The following is a 24531-nucleotide window of genomic DNA, read 5'->3' as shown; positions in this document are numbered from 1 at the left end:
CACCAGGCTATGGTGACCTCTCAGGGAAGAGCTGAGGGAATAATGACATCCACCTTACTTTCTTCTCTCACCCTCTAATTAGTCAACCCAAGTCAAAGCCAGAGGTCAAGTGCATCTGTTGACATAGTTCACAAAGACAATTTGGGCCTAGGTGAAGGGTGGAGAGTGTATCTGGAAGGACAAGCAGAAGATGTCCAGGACATAAATATTCAGGAAATTTCTTATAAGCAGAATTTAAACCAAAATTACTACAAGTTATGATAAAACCCCTTTATTCTTAATAATGTGTTATGAAATCAATTGCATTATCACTAACAGAATCAAATTGCAATTATCTGTTAACAGAATCAAACTGCATGTCAACTTTGGAAAATTAATTACAAATGTGATTTCTGCAAATAAAAAAAAAAGGCCTTATATACGATCATTGGAATGATGTGATAATTGACTTTCTGTGACTGGCTTATTTCACTTACCAAATTGTCCTCTAGGATCACCCAGGTTGTTGCAAGTGGTAGGATTTTCTTTTTTAAGGCTACATAGTATTCCATTTGTAAATATATAACACACATTCATTATCCTTTAATCTGTCACTAGACATTTAGGTTGTTTTCATACTTAACTATTGTGAACAGTACTTACTTCAGTGACCATGAGTGTTCAGATATCTACTTGAGACCTTAATTTCAATTATTTTGGATCTTCACCCAGAAGTGGGGTTGCTGGATCATACAGTAATCCTATTTTTATTTTGTGAGGGACCTCCTGTATGGTTTTCTAAAAGGCCTGCACCGTTTTACATTCCCACTAACAGGGCACAAGTATTCCAGCTTTTCTACTTGCCAATATTTATCAGTTTTTTTTTCTTTTAAAGCAGCCATCCTAACAGGCATGAGGTGATAGCCTCTTGTAGTTTGATCTGCATTTCTCTTACAGTTAGCACTGTTCCATGCACCTTATATAACCTCACTGCAAATCACCAACATTTTACTCTCTGCTTCCCTGCCACTGGAGTCCATGTAGACCTCCAGCACTGAGCCTTTGTATAAGCTACTTTTTCCTCCACCCTCCTTCCGTGTCGTCAACTCCTGTTCCTCAGACCCCAGCTCCACTGCTGCTTAACCTACAAGCTTTCCTGACTGCAACATGCTGAACCCTCCAAATGATCAATGTTGCAGTTTCTGCTCAACATTCTTGTTGCGGAGCTGTCCCCTTCATTCAGAGCATGGATCTTCCTTGGCAATGACATCAATAGAGTGATCTTTTGATTGCCCCTCCACCATTAGATCTAAAGATGTGGGATCAGGGCTGGTTAATTTTCTTCTCACTGGTACAAGTCTAGCACATAGGGAAGTCTTAATAAATCTTTCTGGAAGAAAAGAAGAGGCAAAGGAGATAGAGGGAGGCAGGGAGGGAAATGGGGAGAAATAGAGAAAAGCATTAGACATCACATGTCAGTGTGTGACTCCAATACAACCCACTTGTCTTTACCCTCCTCATCCTACATAGTCTAACTTAATAGATGGCACTTTTTTTTCAATGCACCATCATTTTTTCATGCCATCATAATGATCTTTTGAGCTATTACCATTAAGCCTTACATTTTAAGAAAATACTTTGCAAGGTGTTTGATAAAACACATGAGTCTATGGTAACACCCTCAGAATAAGACTCGTGTGAGACAAAACGTAGCACAGCAAAAGTTGCTTCAGAAACAAATGCTCCACTCAGATCTGTTCAGATCTCTCTCTCTCTCTCTCTTTAATGTTCATTTATTTTTGAGACAGAGACAGAGCATGAGCAGGGGAGGGGCGAAGAGAGAGACACACACAGAACTCTAGGCTCTGAGCTGTCAGCACAGAGCCTGACATGGGGCTCGAACTCACGGACCGTGAGATCATGACCCAAGCCGAAGTCAGACACTCAACCAACTGAGCCACCCAGGTGCTCTCAGATCTCTCTCCTAAAGCCATCGTTTACTCAGTTCATTTGCTTACATTGAAATGTTGGAAGCAGTACAAAGGCCAAAAACATATTTTTTAATAATACAAAAAACTGAAGAAGTGTTCTCAGTGACCTTGTCCCACAAAATATCCTTTCCGGTGAGAGCCTCTTGTCTCCGCCAGCTGCCCTTCACATCAGTCTTGAGTGCCCCAATTCATTACATAGTCTATCTGCATCAACAATCCTTTTGCCACACATTGCCACTGAAGAGATGGGAAAAAATCCATTAGACATAGCTCAGGCTTTCTCCTATCAGCAGGGATCAGACAGTCCGTAAAGTCATTTCCTATTCATTACAAACTGATTGTGTAGGAACACCTCGACACTGTTTTTCAAATGGTAATAAACAAGCCATGATTGGTTACAGAGGTTGGAGAAAGATGGTGCGACAAGAAGAGGGCGTGGGGAGGTAGAGAAATGAAACAAAGCGGCCTGATCATCAAGCTTCGTGGTATTTATAAATGTCATTGGCACTGAATGATGGATGAGTTTCAGAAACCTCAAAACCCAAAGAATGCATAATGTTAAGTTAATAGATTCTTTCAGGCCTCGGTTAGCAGACTATTTACAGTAATTGTACATTCATGGTAATAACGTAATAGTCCCTTTCATCCCCACATCTCAGATATTTGCACAGTTAAAAACTACCAACTTCTGAACCAGCCGGTGCACATTTCCCTGTGCCTATATAACTTGTCATGAAACCAGGCTACTGAGTGGCTTCTCTAAGGTAATACAGTAAAGTGGCAACTCTGTAGTCTAGATTATAAAAGCATATTTTCAAGAAAGGGTAAAATAGTCAAATATTCCATATACAGAAATTACACTGGAATGGGAAATAGCGACTGTCAGAATTTTTCTACTGAGATATCCTGAAACAACGATCAGTGGAACTGTACAAGATTACTTTTCATTTTCAGAAGTTAAAAGGAGAGAAAATATGCTCATTTCTACATTGGCCGGAGAAAAAATCTTTGTTGGGTGTGTTTGCTTGTTTATAGCTGGGTCTTGCAACTTTGGCAAAGCCTGGCCAACCTTGTTATTGTCTGCATTTCAACTAAGTCGGCTGCAGAATCGTGGAATTTCCAACTGGAAGGGGAAACTTTGAGGCATGCCTACTTTGGTTCTCTGAATTTTCTTTCTCTTTCTTTTTTAAATGTATGTGTGTAACATTTGTATGCATCTAAAGGTGTATGTGCTGAAAACCTTAAGAAAGGTGTATGGTTTTATGAGGAGCTGCTGCAAATAAATTCAGTGTGACCCAGAGTTAACCAAGTTGCCTGGGGGATATTATAAAGATTAAGTTATGTTCTCTACAGGACCTTTCCTTTAAATTGAATCTTCAAAGCTCAAGAAATTTTATTTTTCTGGGAATACATTCAAACTAAATCATAGTAATGAATGGGTCTTTGAAAAGTCATTCATGTATCCTAAAATCCAGAATGATGAGAATCTATTCTAGTTTTAAGATCCTGGAGGAAGACATTTCTTGCTGTTAAGAAACTACTTCCTCTAACTGCTATCTTGCTGGAATGACTGAGTCACCATGCTCACCAGAGTCTCATCTAATTAAATCCTCAAGAAGAAATAAGAAAAATATTAGTGGTAGGTAACCGCTTAAAGCTTTTAACACAATAATTGAGGTAAGAAAGAAGCTGAGTACAGATTACAAGTTTAAATTGAATCCCATCTTAACTGGATTGGTTCAGACTTGTCTTAAAAGAATGACCTGGTGAATCCTTAGTATACCTGTAGCATATGCTTTTTAAAAATCCAAATGTTGGCCTCTTAGGTCAATCTAAATCAAGGTACATGAACATTCAAAAAATTTTTAGACAGAATAAACCTCAATTGTAATATTTTGTTGAATGCCATCTCACATCTTTTAAAAACTGGTTTTATTTGGTTTATGTTTATTTGTTCCATAAATAGATGTGATAATCATGGCTCTGTTTTATATAATGCTAGTTTATGTAATAGGATATAATGGTGCAATGGCTCCCAGGAACATTATTATATTTGTTTGCTTCTGTTTTCCCAAATAAATGAAAGAAGCAGAGCAGACTTCTACATTTTTAAAGTTTATTGTACCTTTTGGATTGCCATTCAAATTGAATCAATTTCAACACAGCACGACATTTCTAAATTCAATCCTACAGCACTTTAGCAAATGAAAACTGTATTTTCCATGAGTCATTCTTTGAATTACAAAATGTTCATCATCAAGGAGGGTTTATTGTATCCATAAAACTAATGCAGCACAATAATAGGTGTTAATGTTAGCAGTATCCGGCTGTTTATTTAGTAACGTTCAATACTGAAAGGTTAGCACTTAATGCTTCTATTTGTTGTCTAACATTTCAAATTGTTCGTGCAATCAAGGGCTTAGACAGCAGGTCAAATTGTTTTCTTGATACTCTCCAGAGCAAAAAATGTAAGTTTATTTTTCTTCATAATCAGTCAGCGTGGTGAAACAGAGGACTCAGCTGCCAGGATCCCAGTGGCAATTAGGTTTTCCCCATCTAGGTTCAGCTTCTCATTTTGGATACTCTCCTTTTCTATTCTGACCAAATAGAAACTCTTAGGGATGGAAAGTACCCATGTCTGAATATCTATAGAGTATATCAACTAAATTGCATTGCAGTGTACTTATATTCTGTAATAGTACACAATGTCCTTCCTGACTGTTAGGACATACAAATGGCACTTAGATTTTAACGTCTATTTTTAGGATAACCAAGAGAATTTGTCCTACTTAAATTATCTTCTTCCTTACCCCAATTGAGAAAAGAGAAAGTATACAAAACATTTTTGTATCCATATTACTGACTACCAATTTTCCTACACTGATACACTTATTCTCCAAGTAAAAACAAAACAGGTTCTTCGTAAATATGACAAAGATTTTTTTTAAGAATTAAGAAGATAACTTTAAATTCTTAATAATTTTTAATTATTAATAAACTTTAAAATGCTAAATTGTTAATAATTGTAATATCAATTTTAAAGTTAATAGTAACTTTAAATTGGTAACTTCTAATTTTACTTCCTTATTAATTTGTTCTGTGTCCAAAAGAAATTACGGGAATGGGACTCGGAACTGAGACAATGTTCTACATTCGCTTCTATTACACTTTTATTGTCTGACCAGTACCCATGCTCTTCATTTTGCTCAAGCGTTTTTTTCCCCCCCAGGACAAAATACCTGCCTAGTAGACATGCTGTAAGAATGAAAATATAAATTTAGGTGGAAGACTTTGAAGACAAAAAAAAAAAACCATTATACTACGTTAGCTCCCTCTCATAAAGTATATAAGGAACACACCAACAATTTGCCACAGTGAGCGATCTAGGATCAAAGGCTGAAAATCAAGGCTCTTATTCTTAATGTCTCCTTACAATGAAGTTCATAAACAACATAGCTTTCACTATAGGCTTATTGTATGGGCTTCTGAATCTTGCATAAAATGGAAAGGTTAAAGTTTTGGGGAAAAGGGAAATAATTCTTCATTAAATACAATAAGAATCATTAAATGATTGAGAATAATATACTAAGTGTACTGATATTCAAGCCGCTTGAGCAAAAATTCTCAAAGAAGGTTTTACTTGAGATTTGACAAAATAAATATAAAATACTTTGGGGGAAAATTCATGAGAATTGATGCGTTACTTCATCCAGGATACATGTTTTTAAATATTTAAAGAACAAAAGGGGCATTCATTTGGGCTGCAAGGTAGGGAATGGGTTGGGGCAAAGCGAGAATGAAAGCAGGACAGAATGGAATAAGTAGTGAAGCCATATGGCCAGCAGGCAGGGCAACACATTCTGACTATGGTGATACGGGTGGGAACAGAGAAAAAAGACAATTGAGAAATATGGAAGTAGGATAAGCACTTAATTTATCATCCAAATATGGACACCCATGAGAACAAAATAATATACTGGAACCATGCCCTGGCAAAGCAAGACTTAAGGATATGACACATGGAGAAAATAAGAGAACAGACCATTTCAGTCTGGTTGATAATAGGAAAAAGTATTTTGAGAAAAGAAAACGAAAGGATTAGCCCAATCATATTGGAAAACATGTACTACAGAGCAGCCATAAACTAAACGGTGTGGTGCTAGTGCATACTAGTCACCAGCTGCCCCTAATGGCCGTTAAACTCATTCCCAGATCAATGCAGTGCGGAGACGCAGGGCCAACACAGGACCAGCTGTACCATGCAGCCACACGTAACCATTTCATAGGAAGGAAATCTGTGGGCGGTGCCACTCCATGTTGTACTCTTTCATTCATTCAGTAAATATTCACTAAGCATCTACTCCGTGCCAAGACTGTGCCAAGCAATGAGGGTGCAACAATGAACTACATGAATAAGATTGACTAATGGCATCATCCTGGATTTGCTCTTCATTTTGTTTGAGCTACAGGCTTCTACTGAGCCTCATGGAATCATTCTTATATCAACTGTAAGACTATTTGGTAACTTCTCCATTACATCCCCAGAACACCTTCATTATATGGAGCCCACGCAGAAGTACCCCCTGGGCTCAGTACAGGGTCTGCCTGCGTGACTTCTAAACAGTTGTTCTGCTTCCTGTTCCAGGACCCTGGAAAGTGTGTAACTGATAAGGATCTCTTTTCTGCCCTGGCTACCAGAAAGCTGAACCACTCCTGTAACCCGCCCACAGCACCATGAGAAGACTCTGATGGGCGTGTCTAGCTTCATCCATGGCTCCATTTAATTCTTACCCCTCGCTTGTTTATTTTTTGCTTATTTGTTATTATTTCCCCTCCCTTAAATCTATTTCAATTTCATGCTATTTTGTCATATTTTCAATGCATGAAATCCTTTATGGAGAAAGACATGGCATATTTTGTAATAAATAAAAAGGGTCAGTGGAATAGAACACAACCAAGAAATATGTATAATACATATAAGAAAAATATATGGTATAGATAGTATCTCAAAACAAATAGGGAGAGAAAAACGACTTCACAAAAGGACTACTTAGTAAACAGGATACAAAATTAGCTATTTGAAAAACAAATCATCTAGATTTATATTTCATATCTATAGCAAGTCTCAAATTGATGTCTTAAAAACAAAATGGTGCTTATTAAACTTTGCAAAAATAGAAAAAATATCAAAGACATCTATCTAAAATTTCATAACTTCTGCAATGTGGGAATATAAACAAAAAATAGGAAGTAAAATAGACTATAATATTTATAGAAATAAGATACATAAAAGATTTCTATCAAAAAAATATACAGAAGCATACAAATTGCCAATACAACTCTTCATGTCCTTTAGATTAATAAATGAGGAAAAGAAACAAGACATTTTTTTAGTTCTCAAGTTGGTTAACATAAAGTAGAGTCTTGGCTGCAGGAGTAGAACGCAGGGATTCATCACTTTATATCGGACACCCAGTGCTCATCCCAACAAGTGCCCTCCTTCATGCCCATCACCCATTTAGCCCATTCCCCCACCTCCTACCCCCATCAACCCTCAGTTTCTTCTCTGTATTTAAGAGTCTCTTATGGTTTGCCTCCCTCTCTGCCTTTATCTTATTTTTCTTTCCTTTCCCTTATGTCTATCTGTTAAGGAGAAACAAGACTTTTAACAAGAGAAAATGTGATTGGCAAATAAGTATGTAGAAAAATATACAACTTTATTTGTCATCAGATAAATGTTGATTAAAATAATATGTGTTCTCGGGCACCTGGGTGGCTCAGTTATAAGCATCCAACTTCGCCTAAGGTCATGATATCATGGTTCATGAGTTCGAGTCCTGTGCTGAACTGCATTGACAGCTCAGAGCCTGGAGCCTGCTTGGGTGTCGCCCTCTTTCTGCCCCTCCCCTGCTCTCTCTCTCTCCAAAATTAAATAAATTTTTAAAATGTTTAAATAATTATGTGTTCCAATATTTTATATTAAAAATATTTTAAAGTGTTAATAACATGTAGATTTGGTTGGAAAACGAATATTGTGCTGGTAGCAGTGTAATTTGATTTTATTAACAAAAAACTATAAAATACTCATTTCTTATAATCCTCCCGCCGTATATTTTGTCCATGAATACAGTATAAGAGAAAATATAAATACATAAGGAGGTTTATTAAAGCAGTTATCTTTAGTAGCAAACATCTGGAAATGACAGGATTGCCCAATAATAAAAGATACTCTAAATAAATGACCCATATTTTACTACTTCTAATATGCCATCTATTACAAAACACAACCACTGAGAAAAGAAAAAAGCACATTATTAAATAATAACACAAACTTAAATTACTCCTTAGGGTATTTCAACATAAATTTTATCATATGTATTTTTGTGTATTATGTGCCTACATAACATGAAAAATGTAAGGGAAGTAATTATTCTTAAAATTTCTCTTATACAGAGTCTACTTCTGAGTTACTTCTCAGTTCTGAGTCACCAAAGTCCAAGTTCTTCCATAACTCTTCCTGCCACTGAGAACATGGGCGATGCGGCATTTCCTGTTAGGGCTCTGCAGCTGTCCCTGGGATTTCCTCCCAAGATGCACGTCCCTATCATGGCAGATTCTGAGGCTAAGGCTGTCTTGATCTTACAAGATCAGAGCGAGGCCGCCTCTCCTCCAGTGGCTCTTAGGTTGAGTGTGGACTCAGCATCAAGGAGTTACAGTTATCCAGCTGTGTCACGGAAATGTAACCGTGTTTACTCCTGTGTGGCAATGACAACTGTCACTACTGCTACTGGACCAATCATGAGGGTCAGCTGCCCTTGACTGGGAGATACAGCTTCATCTAAGAGATGTTACAGTGTTTTCTTAAATGTGTCTCTTAGAACCATTATGATACAGCTAAGTGTATCCACCGAGGAGAAAATTCATAGACTTAAAATGAAAACAATCACTACCCTGTAGGGTCTTGGGCAGCTTTTACTGGAGATACGAGATAAGCTTCTGCTATGAGACAGAGAGGAAATGAAGTTTAACAGAAAGGTCATAAACTTGAGTTTGAATCCCTTGCTACTTAGCATTATAAAATTGGATGAGCTACTAAACTAATCTGTCTGGAGACTATTTTTGAACAGATAAAATGGAAAGTATTAATGCCTTCTTTGTGAAGCAGTTCTGGATATTAAATGATTTGGTGTGTAATAGTTTTAGTATTTTTCATGGAATTTTTTTTAATTGAATACTACCTTTTATGTAAGAAATGAGTCTTCCTAAGTGAAATCATGCAAATGAAAAAAAGACTGGAAGAAAATTTGGATAATGTTAAATGATGACTTATTGAAGTTGAGTAATGGTTTCAGTTTTATTTTTTTTTTTAGTTTATTTATTCATTTTGAGAGAGAGAGAGACAGAGTGTGATCAGGGGAGGAGCAGAGAAAAAGGAAGAGAGATTCTTAAAAAGGCTCCACATTGTCAGTGAAGAGCCTGACATGGGGCTCGAACCCATAAACCATGAGATCATGACCTGAGCTGAAATCAAGAGTTGGATGCTTAACCAACTGAGCCACTCAGGCACCCCGAAGTTTAGAAAGTGTTAATATTTTATTTTTTATTAATGATACAATTTTGACTGTGATATCGATCTATATTTTTACACACACACACACACACACACACACACACACGCACACAGAGGATTTAAGTTACACAATGAAAGTTTCACACCAGAAGCCTTGATTTTAAAGTTCTATCCATGTTCCAGAACATAAGGGGAAGGAGAGGGAGGGAAGGACAAAGGGGGAAAAAGAGTAGAGGGATGAGAAATCTAATAAAAGACTCCAGAATTTGCAGTATTCCTGGGACTGGAGAATATCAAACAGAGTGAGAAATTTTGTAAAAGAGTATTCTAAGGATTGACGAAGCTTCTCTAACACTGCTTTTCAGTAAGAGGTAAAAAACGCAAGGAACACAGTGAAAATGGGGTGGAGTGTGTCCAGGCCCTTATTTCCAATTAGTATCACAGTATGTTAGAAGTACATGACTTCCAGGACCAATTATCTTTCGCTCTGATCTGAGGCACTGCTCATACTGCAGAAGACAGGGCCACTTGGGGCTAGAGCACGGTTATCAAGCTAAATTAGCCTATGGGGAACTTGGTGGAACAGATATCAGGTGTGTCCTAAAATTCCCCATCATTATATCTTCAACAGTGTCAGTCACACAGCCAGGCATGGTGTTCAATCAATGAATGTTGACTAACAGAAACAGAAATGCAGAAGAAAAACCAACTGGCAAAGATGTTGCAAGCTAACATTTCTTGGCCTGTTTCTCTATGTTTAGAGTTCATGATTAAAGTTTTATAAGCTGTATTTATTGAACCAAGTGGCACTGAAACAGCATCTCACCACATGTCCTCCTAGTTCCTCAAAATCTTGGCTATAGTTATGAGATGATAAAGCACTGCTTGAAAGATTTTTAAAAAATCAACTTGACTTAAATTTATTTATATAAAGGGGGAAGGACAATAGAGAAATGGAAAGTGGGAAATTTTATATATATCATATTTATTTTATAATTTTTTAATGTTTATTTTGAGAGAGAGAGAGAGCAAGCATGTGTGTGAGCAGGGGAGGGGCAGAGAGAGGGAGACACAGAATCCAAAGCAGGCTCTAGGCTCTGAGCTGTCAGCACAGAGCCTGATGTGGGGCTCAAACTCACAAACTGCCAGATCATGACCTGAGCCAAAGCCAGACACTTAACCCACTGAGCCACCCAGGTGCCCCTTTATATATTTATTTAAGGATATGTCAGAGCCTCATGCCTCAGTATTTCATTGACCACCATTTATGCCTTTCATCTTGATAAAATGAGATTCTGTCATTGTGTCCAAAGTAGGGCTCCTGGGCTTAACTCACTTTACTAAAAGTTTTTACTAGTTTTTAGAAATATCTACCAAAACCCATTTAATTAAGGAGTCATTAGTCAGAGATGTAAACACTTGCCTCCTGAGGCAGAGACAACACAATATACCTGGAACACGATTGCTACGCCATCCTCCTGATTGCTCCTCTGGGTTTGCTTAGCAGACAGACTCAATTTCCAGCAAGTCCTTTCTAAGGTTTAGAGTTTAGCAGCTCAACAACAGAAAGGAAAGCAATATCCTTTTGGATGTACTTGTTTCAGGAGGATGGGCATGGAAATGTGTGAAGAGCTGAACATTTTCCTGCCTGATGACCTCTTACGGCAGTTTGCCACAGTTACCTCTCAAATTTCCTTGAATACTTAATTAAATTTTATAATTAGTGATGTCGAAAACAGAATTCTAAGATGGTTTCAATCTCTTAAAGGCAAGCAATTGTATGATACGGTTATGTTTCACCAAGAGAGAGCATAGGTCTAACAACTTTGAAAACTAAAGCACCTGTATATAAGGAAAAAATTTGAAAGGGGTTAAACTAAATTGTACAATTTAAATACATGCAGTGAGAGGGTGAACGAGTGAGTTTAGATATTGTCTATACCTGTAACTGTATCTACACTACGCTTTCATCTATATCTCCTGCTGTTTTCCACTAAAGAACTAAGGTAGCTTAATAAACTAGCAAAAGCAAAGACTCCGGACAGACAGTATACAATTTTAAATAAAATATCAACTATCAAAAAATAAAAGAATAGGCAAAAAACAAAATTACTAGAATAACAATAACACAAACATACAGGCCACACATTTGTTTCCTCATGACCAAAGCAAAAATAAAATCCTGCCAAATCCATCACAAAGCCTCCAGATACCAACTCCACAGGAGAATCCAAACTTTTTCTACCTTATAGCTGTACAAGACATGTCTGATGTGAATTTATGAGAGAGTAGGCATACACTGGTGCTGGCATACACTGGTGGAGATTTTATATATATATAATAATCTATATATATAAATATAATATATATATCCTCTCTCTCTCTCTCTCTCTCTCTCTCTCTATATATATATATATATATATATGATTTCAGATGACTACTGCTTATAGCTTCTCACCATAAGAGCTAATGTTATAACACCAAAAAGCAACTAAAGGAAAACATTTAAAATGGGAAAACACTACCAAGGAAATTTGGTCTGGACAGTCACCATTCCATGGTCTGACTTCAACCAACCAAGATAAGTAAGGATCTAAGACATAGATCAGCTCAAATCTTCCCAACAATTCCCCATAAATATTATTTCTATCAAGTGGGAATCTGGGGTGCAAGGAGCAAAAATCATTTATTAGAGGAAAGACCTTTCCCTTTTCATAGTGATAAGATATAACAGTATCATATTCGTGTGGGTCAGACTCCTGCATAGAGTCCAAGATATATATAGAATCGTATGAAGAATAGGAATATTTCATCAATTTTTCAGGACAGTTCTTTATTTTTTGAAAAATAAAATTTTTAATGTTTATTTCTTTTTTAGAGAGAGAGAGACAGAGTGTGAGCAGGGAGGGCAGAGAGAGGGAGACGCAGAATCTGATGCAAGCTCTAGGCTCCCAGCTGTCAGCACAGAGCTCAACACAAGGCTCAAACTCATGAACCCCGTGATCAGGAGCTTAAGTCAAGAGCTGGACATTTAACTGACTGAGCCACCCAGGCTCCCCCATAAGGGTTATTTCTTTATAGAGTGCTACATTAGGTATCTTCTTAAGCCATGCCTTATGGGGGACAAATTTACAAGTAACTTCAATGTACATTTACTTTATACCAAAAAAAAAGTCCTTCTAAAAATAATTTAAAATTTTCTGGTTGGGACTCAGGGATCTCCACAAATACCAATAGTAAACTTCCTGTGCAAATAAATAATGGGTAAATATATAACAAAAGTTGTTTCACTTTTGGATGAGGCAGCATATTAAATCTGGAGATGTATAAAACAAACCATGCTTCCAAAAGTGAGTTTCTAGCATCAACATAGCTCACAGGGCCTGTATACTCTGCCTGTGAACACTGTACAGAAACCAAGCTGCTTCCTCCTATCGGCCGTTGGTGGCCTCTTCCTCCATAGGATCTGCTTGGAGAGAAGGCCCGGAGTCCACAGCTCAGCCATCACCATGACAAAAATAGAGTCCACACACCTTCCTCACCTAAAGATATGTAAGTATTTTTAAGCATTTCTCCTAGGGTTTTTTCTAGAAGAGCTTTGATAGTTACTTAGCTCTGTTTTCCTCTGAGTAAATGTGGGAGCAGAGAGGACAATGTGACGGCCTCAAATTAGCACTGCCCTGTAACACATTGGGCGGCCTCCTTGCGCCCAGACGTGATATGGGAAAGGGGCAGACAGTCATTGCCTCTCTGCTGGGCCCTGAAGAGTTTGTGTTTATTCTTATGACAGCAGAGACTGATAAAAAACATTCATTTTTATTTTTGTTTGAAAGGCCCTGACTAACACTATTTGTCTTGCACTTGTGTCTTTGACTTGAAGATTAATATATGGTCATTACTTAGTACACACATATACATACAAAAAGGCAGAACAGGTTAAAACCTAATTCAAATGTTAACTATTTTAATGGGCATATCATTACACTTCAGGAAGGGAATACTGGTATGTTTGGGAAATGGAATTCTGTGTAGCTCTGGAGTCCAATATACTCATTTTGCAGAGAGTCATTTTTCGGAGCCAAAATATTTTGCAGACCTCTAATGATAAAATAATATAATATGTACTATCTCTTGATTGAGAAAAAGTACTACTCTGAAGTCAATAGTATATTTAAGTATCTTCTACATAGATTAAAAATATTATTTTAGGGGCATATGAGTGGCTCAGTCACATAAGTGTCTGACTCTTGATTTGGCTCAGATGGTGATCTCACAGTTCATGAGTTCGAGCCCCATGTCACTGGTAGCGTGGAACCTGCTGGGATTCTCTCTCTCCCTCTCTCTCTCTGTTCTTCCCCCACTTGTGCTCCTTCTCTCTAAAAAAAAAAATAAACTTTTGAAAATATTGCTTTATTTATGTACATATAGTACTACTATATATACATATATGTACTATGTATATCATATATAACTACATACATATACATAAAATCATCTGTAAACAAGCTCAATTTAGGTACTGTTTTATGGACTCCTTGAAATAACCCTTTAGTCTCTCAGTGCTTTGAAGCCCACAGGTTGGGCACGGCTGATTTCCTGGGGTCACACAGTTCCTGTGAGATGGTCCAGCAGGCCGGCATCATCGCTTTGCCCCTCGGAAGGGGCTGCACTTCTCATTTAGTCACATCTCTGCCTGAAGTCCCGAGCCTCGTCCCACTCCCTGGGAAACCACTTGTTTTTGTGCTTTCCCTTCTTCTTGCTACATTAGGTGCTCTCTACAACAGCAAAATCAGATTTGAGGTAGCCTCACATAACATTTGATGTTTACACCTTGCTTCTTCTTTGGGTTGCCTGTAATGTTATCTATTTAATGAGCAATTTTAGAGAAGTACCAAGTCAGAGGAATGTTCTTTCCTCCTGCTTGTCGCGGAGGTAGTACATACGGGCAGAGCCTCATACAAGGGGAGGCTCTTTACTTTCCCCCAGAGACACAGTATGTCTCCAAAGTCCTGAGACTGAAGAGGCCACAGTCGCTAAAGAAGCTTCTTCCTTTGTCCGGATCTGGAGTCTGACTGGTGCCCCTGGAGTGAGGTGGGACACGCTTACTTCAGTGAGCTCCCACATTCCTCTCATTCTCCGCCACCATTTCTAAGGCACAAAAATAGCATCTTCCAATCCAGTCGCATTCCTTCTGGTATCCAGACCACGATCTTGCTGCCCTTACATTGTATGGGTGATGGATATTTCAGGCAGGTCTTTCTCCCTCAGAAGTCATGTTCATATAAGGTTATATGCTCATAAATTAAACTTAGAAAATTAGGGTCACAATAAGAGGCCACAGTTCTCAGGTAAATAAAATTCTAATCTCAAAGTAGTTTAAAATAAATACATGATGGTTTTTAGACTTTTAAGAAATACTTCATATTGTTGCCAAGGAAGTTGACTTCCAGAAGAATGAGCTTTTTTTGCTCTAGAAGTATATCCTGATGGCAAATAAGACAAAATTATATGGGCCAGTAGTTTTCTAAATCAAGTGTGATCTTGACAGTACACCATCATCATTATCCTGGAGTTCTCGGCATGCCTTATTGGTTTTAATACCTTGATACCTTCCATTGAACAATTCATTTGAACATGGTTCCTTTATAACCAGAGCCACTTCGTAAGTTTCAAGGTTCTAGTGCAATCTGAGAGGCTCTGAGAAAGATTTTCACAAAGGTAGTTACTACTACTCAAGCTGTTCCATCATTATCTTAGTTCAATGAATTATGTGTCAACATGCAAAACCTTAGCTGGAAAAGAAGGTATAAGCTCAATTACTTAAACTATCCAACAAATGCTTTTCTAAAAATGTATTGGCAGAAGGAAAGGGAACTAGTGTAGACCTGCTGGTATCTAAGGGTATCTCCTTTTGCGAGGAAAAGGAATTTAAAGAAGGGTGTATATAACTGCAAACTTAGCCTTCATAAGAGTCCCAACAAGGAATGACTTCTGCCCATTGGCCTCAATCATTCATGGGTGAAGCCAAAATGGACAAGAAATAAACTTATGAAATAATGATTATAACAGGAATAATATCACATCTACCACTTACTGAGGATCTGACACTACTTTACACTTATCATCTCTGAACTTCACAATAATCTTAAAGAGCCAAATTTTTTCTCTAAAGATTATAGATTTTTATTTCAGGATCCAGAGATATCAAGTTATTTCTTAGAGCATACCCCAAAAAAGATCACTACAGAAAATAAAGTTGTGTTACATTCCTTTTAGTTCTTTCTTAGTAATAATACTTGCAACACCCCTATAGAATCAGTGCTATTGTTATTCTTAGTTCACAGATAAGGAGCCAGAGGTTTAGAAAGGGTAAGTAAGTTCTCTAAAGGCATGCAACTAGTTAATGGCAAAGCCAGATTGCAACTCAGCAATTATGACGTCAGAGCAGGGCTTTCAATTAGTTTGCCACAGCATTAATATCTCAGTTGGGAATGTGGTACAAAGCCCACACAGCTGAACCATTTGCTCTCAACAGACGTGAATGAAGTAATATACAGAACTGACAAGATGTAATAGCAGCTCTCACAGGCTATAGAAGGCAATCAGGATTGAACATGCATGATGCTATATATACACACATTTTTTCAAACATACCATTCATATCTCTTACCTCTCCCTCACACAAAGAAGACTTAGAATTCCCCAGGTAAGTTTTTCCCATTATCCTCTCTACAGACTAATCATTGACATTAGTCTTCCCAAGAAGATAACCAGTCAATAGATTCATGTAATAATTGCCTCAATCTACAATAAGAATGTTTTTATTTGAAAATGCCTTGGCACGAAATGTCAATGGCTCACTGATTCCACATAATTAACTATTGTTCACCCTAATATAACAGAAAATATGTAAATAAAAGAATTAAAAATAAGTTGTCTTATTGCCTTTGGGTATTCAAAGACTCAGAAATTGGACCTTGAAAAAGTAGGAGTATTTCAAAGTTCTGTTTGCTTAGCAGTGATATTTCAAGAAACATTTTTAACCCAGGTTTTGAAAAATGGATAGAAGCATATTGAGTATGCTTTAAGAATACTGTTTCCTGATGCCAGTAACAAAGAAGAGGGCCAACTACTCATTCAATAATTCTGATTGATAATCTACATAATAGCTTTTTTTTTTTTTTTTACAATAGATCTTTCTTAGGACACATATACTTTTACTAAGGGGCTGCTATTTCACATTTTGTAAAACTAAGGATTCAAAAGTTAAAATGAGCAGAAAGCATACAGTGAAGGCTTTTTTAACCACAAAATTCAGGTTTCCAGTAATTTGGTTATGTGAATTTTCTTGGCAATTAAACTTTAACCTTAAGACCTTGTTGGTTTCAATGCTTGCCTTAGAATTGTCCAGTAAATACACATTTATCTTTCTGTGCTAAGGAGCTGGTAATTCACTGTTTGAAACCCTAATACTCATTTCAACTTTTGTCTTAATAATAATTTAGCAAAGATGAATTTATATCTTTGCAGGTTAACCAAAAATCTATAATCATTGTAAGAAATCCTATTTGCTAAAAACTTTACAGACGAAGATTTGAGTGATTAGTATTTGTATTAATCCCAAACTAGTCCCTTGACATTTAATTTTTATTATTATTTTTAAATTTTTTCTATTTATTTATTTTGAGACAGAGAGCATGCACTAGCCAGGAAGAGGCAGAGATAGAGGGAGAAAGAGAATCCCTAGCACAGAGCCTGATGCTAAACTCGATCAGCCCCCCGAACCCTGAGAGGATCACCTGAACTGAAATCAAGCTTTGGGCGCTTAACCGACAGAGTCACCGGGTGCCCCAGACCCTTGACTTTGAAAACATTTCTGCCATAGGTTATTTTATTGTAAATTTTTGTCTTCAAAAGTTTGAGTTAGGCAAGGGAAAATCTAGTTTGAGAACTAGATTTTTCACAATATATGTATTCTGGAAAGATGCATATGATTTAAATTTTATAAATAGCATCATCCTGTCATCCTGACTTAGGGAATTCCAGAGCTAATTCTTAGAGAAACTAAAAAAATTTATCTATCTTGTTTCAGTTAGTTGAGATTTCAAATGTTGGATTTGCACCAAGTGAGGTCAGACTCGACCCAGAAAAAGACAAGTGTCCATAAATGGTATCTTAGACAACCTGGTAGCTGCACTGCTTCATTGGACTATTCTCAGGCTCTGGGGTAAATTTAGTTCTTGCCTTTAGTTACTGAATCAGATTTGTGGTCTGAACTGTTGTGATATTTCCTCTCTCTCTCTCTCTCTCTCTCTCTCTCTCTCTCTCTCTCTCAACACACACACGCACACACGCACACACTCCAAAGAATTGCAGCAAACTTCAGCAGGAAATTTGTCTTACTGAATTTTGTTCCTATGTATTTTATTCCTACATATGTACTACATTTTATTCCTGTGATCTGTCTTCATCTGCTCTTGGTTTTGTCCTAAATTCTGTCAGAAAAATTGGGAAACGAGGTTTCTGCCACTTTGTAGGTAATCATCTCTGTGGCCGAGCACCCTTAATCATCTTATGACCAGAGTGGTTCTCAGGTAAGACTCACAGAGCTGACTCCTTTGACCTCCATGTAAGTCCAGGTTGAATTCTCTTTGGTGAGAAAACCGAGATTTGACTTGGCTAAAGGAACTTGGGTTGTTGATGTAGAGGCTGTGTGGTTTTCTGCTGGGGTCTCACTATGCAATGGGCGGGTCTACTATTTGTCAAAAGTTAGGATCTATTCAATTTAATCTTTTACTCTTGTGAATAAAAAAAGTACTTTTTGTATGTACTATGCTGCTTTTTTTTTTACTCATGAACTACTGACTGTGTCTAAAGTTCTTGTTTCTGTCTCCTCCCTTCTAATGCCACTGCTTCTCCCTTAGAACAGACTCACCTGTTTTCCTCTACACTGTGGCAGTAGCTTAACTAGTTCCCTCCATATTTTCAGCTTCATCCCCTTTAAATAAGTCTTCCACATTGTCCAGCATAGTAAGCATTTGATGAATGCTATGGCACGACTGAGTAAATCCTTTGGTTATAAATATTGCGTCAAACCTTCAGGGTGCAGTTCTATAGATTCTAATATAACGTTTAGCTTACACATGCACAGATCCACTGATTCTGACAGAATTTGTTAACTTTTTTACCTCATTTTTTTTCCAATTCTAAATGTTGAGCTCATGACTCCACTAGATATTCCTAACTGTGGGAATTCCTAAGGGTATTGGTTAGTTGGTCGGCTGGTTGATTACTAGATAGGTTCTAAATGCAGTGCTCACAAAAAAGACAATCAAGCGTGACTGGAACTACATCCTGAAATGAAAAATATATCCCAATCACCAGGCATGCTTAAAATACAGCAAATGGTACAGGAGATAAAGTGGGTCCTGAAAACAGCAACCAATTATTCTTACCTGACAACCACTGCTAACCCTTACCCGTGTGACTGAGGAATAGTTTCTGCCCTGGTTCAGCTTGGATCATCTGTGGCGTGTCCCAAACAATCTTATCTACGCCAGAAGAGCTGCCTCATACCTGTGGGCCTTGTAAATCGTGGGCCTGGCTGTGCAATGCCACGCCATCTCTTTCTAATGTGAGCACTGTGTGTCAGAGGCCACACGGGTGTCTGTCTCTCGTGTTCCACAGCAGGCTTCTGTGGAGACTGGCAGCCTTTCTGTGCACCATGATGGTGGGAAGGATGTGAGGCTCCCTTTAGCTATAAAAGCATCTTCTTGCTTGAAAAGTGAGCTAAAAAGAATCCCTCATTGAACCAAAGCATGACACATTTTGTGTAGCTCTACTAGACATCCCCTAGGCAAGAGTGGCTTGGGATAGTACATCAACCACAACATTGTGCAAGGTATACCTGGCCTGATTGTTATTTAGACTTATGCTCAAAGCACCTTTATTAAATCACACAATGCCTTAGGCTCTATAGTGAAGTTCACAGCATCCAAATAATATTCTCTGTGCTTTGCCTGAAGATTTGGGTATCACTCCATGCTAAACTGACAGCTTGTTAATGTTATTCTTTTATTTCTACAGCATCTTTGATTTTTTTTTTCAGAGATAAAGACCAGGCAATAGGATGAAATGCAGATCAATGTTGTCATAAGTTCGATTTCTGTTTTTGTAGACTTTGTTTTGTATTTATTTTGCCACCCGTTTACTGAATTATCCCAAGCAATACTGTGCCTGAAATGCCCAGAAATTATTTTTAACATTAGCATTCTTCTCTCTGTCCCTATCATACAGTGAATCCCTGAACGTGTTCAGGCCTGTCTTATCTTTGACACAGACCATTGAAATATTTTCCTTTCTAATTTGTCTTCTTATATTGTTCCCTTTTCACTTCCCACTATTCAGTAATTTGAACTGTCTATTTAGAATATAAATCTTTAAACTTTCAATGGCTTAGGATATGAATGAGTTTCTGTGAGTATCACATAAATAGAAATAGTATTGAAATCTTGTCCTGTGATCTTTGTTCTACCTTCATGCATGAATGGAATTTAATAAGAAAATATTCATGGGGTGGCGGGGTGGCTCAGTCGGTTAAGCGTCCAACTTTGGTTCAGGTCAGGATCTCACTGTTCATGCTCTGTGCTGACAGCTCAGAGCCTGGAGCCTGCTTTGGATTCTGTGTTCCCTCTCTCTTTGCTCCTCACCTGTTCACTCTCTCTCTCAAAAAGAAACATTAACAAAAATAAAAATAAAATATTCATTAAACACACAAATTTTATTTATATACTAAAAAGTCATAGTGTTATCATCACTATGTTTATGTAGAATGTTAACCTCTGCTTTGGAACTGTCAAATTCTTTATATTTTGAATTTTCTCATGTCTTAGTTTGAACCACATCCATAGATATCCCATGACTTTATTTGCTCATGGCTATATGCAGTAGATCGTGGGGCATAGCCTTTCCAACCTTCAACATTCATGTTTGCTACAGATGACTCGTTTTCCAGTGGTTCAGTAATACACACTAACAACTAACATGTGGTAACGTTTTTTCTCCACGTGTAAATGTTTTTTGTGACGGAGGACAGGTATCACTGCATAGCTGGTAAGTTCTGGGTGAAATTCATCAACATGCTGATACTACTTCCCAGGGAAGTTATCCTTCAAAAAAGAGCCCTGTGACCGCAGGCCCTGCAGAAGATACGCCTCCTTGTCAGGGGGCACACACTGCAGACACATGTGCCTGCAAAAAGGGTACAAAGAACACCCAATGGGGTCACAGGACAGCCCTGATCAATCACTTCATTTCATCACACAGTAGCTTTGTGTTTAGAAAAAGAGCGGCAAATTGAAATAAGAAGTAATTCCACATAATTCCCATATGTCAAAACCCAGTTATTAGCTGTTTGAAGAAAACTGTTCTGTCATGTGAGGTCTCAGTACCTGTAACATAAAATATCATCCTCCAAGTCAACTTTTAACTTATATTTCCAAAAGAAGCCATCTCAGGAAAATTCCACTTTTTGAAGTTTTACCTTACCAGCATATTAAGGCTCTAGTTAAGCTCAGTATAAATATTCTCTCAAATATTTATTTCTCTGGTGTCCTTCTGTTTTTAGAGTTCTCATTCTTGTAACTGAGAAGGTGTACAGCTCTGTTCTTCCATCATTGTTAGGACTTTCCCTTTGCCTTCAAAATCAGCTTTGGATGTCAGTGTCCATGATTAAATGAAAACACAACACCAAGTGCATTTCCTTTTTCCTGATCTGCATTCCCAGCCCCACTGAGGTCAGCCCCAGTACAGCCGGTTCTTGCTAGGAAAGCTACTTCAAGATACCATACTTGCTCTGTGGGTGGCTGTTAATGCGATCATCATTAACTACTACTACTGTCTTTAATCTGACAGCCTATTTATTCTTAACATTGGCTAAAAAAAAAACTGATATAGCAGCAAACAGGTCTAAACCTTTTCTCTGAGTTTGTATCAAATTCAGAACCCAATAATGCATAAAATTATTCTCATCTTCTTTAAGTGCATTTCCTTATATGTAAACCCATTGGAATCTATCTTTTCTACCTGCTTCCTATAACAGATGCCATAATAAAATCTCTATGGAATCCATCAGAGGATTTATTTTAGCCAGCTTCATTAAATGAGCTCAATGTGGGGGAGGGGGCGCATAGGTGGCTCAGTCAGTTGAGTATCTGACTCTTGATTTCAGTTCAGGTTGTGATCCCAGGGTCATGGGATTGAGCCCCACATCTGGCTCTGCACTAAGCATGGAGCCTACTTGAGATTCTCTCTCTCACTCTGCCTGTCTCCAATTTGTGCACATGTTCTGTTTCTCAAAAAAGAAAGAAGGAAGGAAGGAAGGAAGGAAGGAAGGAAGGAAGGAAGGAAGGAAGGAAGGAGAGATCATTTTGAGCAATCCAAATATTTCTGGCTAATAATCATTTGATTCTTCTTGACACATGAATTATTATGGCCATTTCTATTCATTGGGATTTCAAACCCCATCATTCTAGAATATTCTTTTAATCAGTCCATACTATTTTCTCTGATTGATTATAATACAAGTAAAAGTTTGTGATACAAATCTGTAATCCAATTTTTCCCCTAATAATATTTTTGGAAGGAAAAGCAAAACTGTACAGTGCCTTCATTTTGTTAATCTCAAAAAAATTATCAATATTACTGCATGCTGAAGTCACTATCATTCAAGTTTCCTATTGTTAGAGCCAATTTCTCAGAGAAGAACCTTGTCCTTTATTCTCAGCTGTCTTGTGTGAGCCAATCAGAGTCAAAGTACTGGTGGAGAACACAGACATTTTGTCCATAACACTGAGCAAGAAAGCAGCCAGGCACTGGAATGAAATTACGAGGGGTCCTGACTGACATGGTGCTTTTACCATGGAAGAGCAGATACCACCACTGTCACCATGGCCACTGCAGCCTGGAGAACGGATGCTCATGCCACTACCACACTTCCCTCCACAGACTTCACCTCTTTGGATTATTTGTCCCCTGTTGAAAAGTTGGAGACTGGGGCAGAGGCTGAACTAGTTTACAGGGCCAGGGAGAATGTGTATCTGGACCTTGTGGCTTATTTATTAGAATGGCTTAGTAGGTTAGGTGTTCCTACAGTAGAGAGTTGTTCAAACACAGGCATTGAGTTCACAAGATGCTGTGCTCCCAAAACGATGTCCACTGTGCCTTGACCTTGATATAACTGGCTGCCTTTGCTTCAGTGACATCATTTTTTTTGCCATCACCCATAAAAGTTTGGGTTAGGGTGTAAATTTTGGTCCTCGATGAGTGTATTGCCTTAATCCATTGATTTTCTTTCTCATGTCATGGGGTCTTGGAAGTACGTAGCTAGAAAGTCACATTTTATCAAGTCTGAAATTAAGGGAAGTGTGTAAAGCAATGTGATTTGATGAAGGGGAACTTTAGAAACTGATGTTGTGGCAATACTGGGGAGTGTATCACTAGAACCAGCCTGGGAATCAGAAGGCGACGCTGGGTCCAGGCTCTGTCACTAGCCGACTGGTGACTGTTCCCCTTCTGTCTCCTCTCCAGGAAAACGCTGGGCTGGGCTGAGGCTGTCTCCAGGCCCCCTCCGTTCTCTGACAGTCTGTGATTTTCAAGTCACAGTAATGTTTGCTGTAGCCATGGGGTGCAATGTCTGGGATGATTGTGTGCTTTGTTCCCTTAACGGGGACCCAAGCGACAGCTCAGTTTGGCATAAATTGGGCTGTGTCAGCACAATGGAGCTGATTGGCTGGGCCCCAAAAGCAGACCCCAGAGAGATATTGGTTCTGACAGGCAAACAATATAAGGGGGAAATTGGAGCTTTGTGGATAAGACATCTGTGTGTTTGTGATATCCTTGGTCAAGTCTTCAGTGTAACATGATTTCATTGTTATGGACCAAAATGCTCTAGGTTAAGACCATTCTTTTTCTTTTTTAATTTATAATAGATTATTGTCAAATTGGTTTCCATATTACACCCCGTGCTTCTCCCCAAAAGTGCCCCCCTCCATGACCATCACCATTCTTAAAAGAAGCAGGAGACTATGTGTTAAAATGGGAATATACACTGAAATTTTCAAAGTTATTTTTATTTTTGAAGACTTCCAACAGCAGAAATGACTATCTCCTTATATTTCTTACTTTTGAAGCCAAGTAATATGTTGGAAAATTAGTCAAAATCTAATTTTAATGCTATGTGACTACACTGGGGGCCACAAAGCATTTGACAGGTTTTACTCCCACTTTCCCCCAACACCTCCTGCCAACATTTTTTTCTGCATTTGATCCTTTTGCTCTGTTCTTTTTCATATTTTTCCTTTAATATGTTCCCACACTATTTTTACTCTTAAAATATGCATATTGCAATGATTCCACCCATCACAGACTATCCCAACATCCATGAATGAGGTACTGAGGAGCCCAGTATCACAGAGAATGATGGGAGTTTTATGAAAAGAGACCCCTTTTATTTTATTTAGGTTTATTTATTTATTTTGAGAGAGAGAGAGAGACAGACAGACAGACAGACATGGGAGGGGCAGAGAGAGAGGAAGAGAGAGAATCCCAAGCAGGCTCTATGTTGACAGCATAGACCTTAATGAGGGACTTGAATTCACAAACTGTGAGGTTGTGACCTGAGCCAAAAAAAAATGTTCAGACTCTTAATCAACTGTGCCACCGGGGCACTCCTGAACTCAAGCCCTTTTAGTGGGTGTCTTCCAGCACCAGCAATCAGTCCCTGTGGCTTCACCTTTACTGTGACAGTGGGTACTCTCATTTCAACCTGTCTGTCCTGCTCCAACCAGACTCAAGAGTGCAGCTGTTAGGAGCTCACATCAAGCCCTATTACAACACTTATCCCTTTAGTATATGTAGTAGTCTGCTCAGGCTGCCCTATCAAAATATCTTTGATGGGGCAGCTTAAACAACAGAAATTTATGTCTCATAATT

At 38.1% G+C, this 24531-nt stretch overlaps 1 long non-coding RNA gene across 1 annotated transcript in view; it reads right to left on the bottom strand.

Annotated features, from left to right (window-relative positions):
* Window positions 1-1327: 1327 nt before the first annotated feature.
* The window catches only part of LOC115287928, a 192255-nt gene continuing 169051 nt past the window's right edge, over window positions 1328-24531 (bottom strand). Inside the window, exon 4 of the long non-coding RNA XR_003906736.1 lies at window positions 1328-1369. This is a non-coding gene — a long non-coding RNA (uncharacterized LOC115287928). The remainder of the gene's footprint in view (window positions 1370-24531) is intronic.

This window comes from Suricata suricatta, chromosome 1 (assembly GCF_006229205.1).
Source record: "Suricata suricatta isolate VVHF042 chromosome 1, meerkat_22Aug2017_6uvM2_HiC, whole genome shotgun sequence".
Taxonomy (NCBI): Eukaryota; Metazoa; Chordata; class Mammalia; order Carnivora; family Herpestidae; genus Suricata; species Suricata suricatta.
The sequence above is the reverse complement of the archived record's forward strand: the minus strand, read 5'-3'. Positions and strand labels throughout refer to the sequence as shown.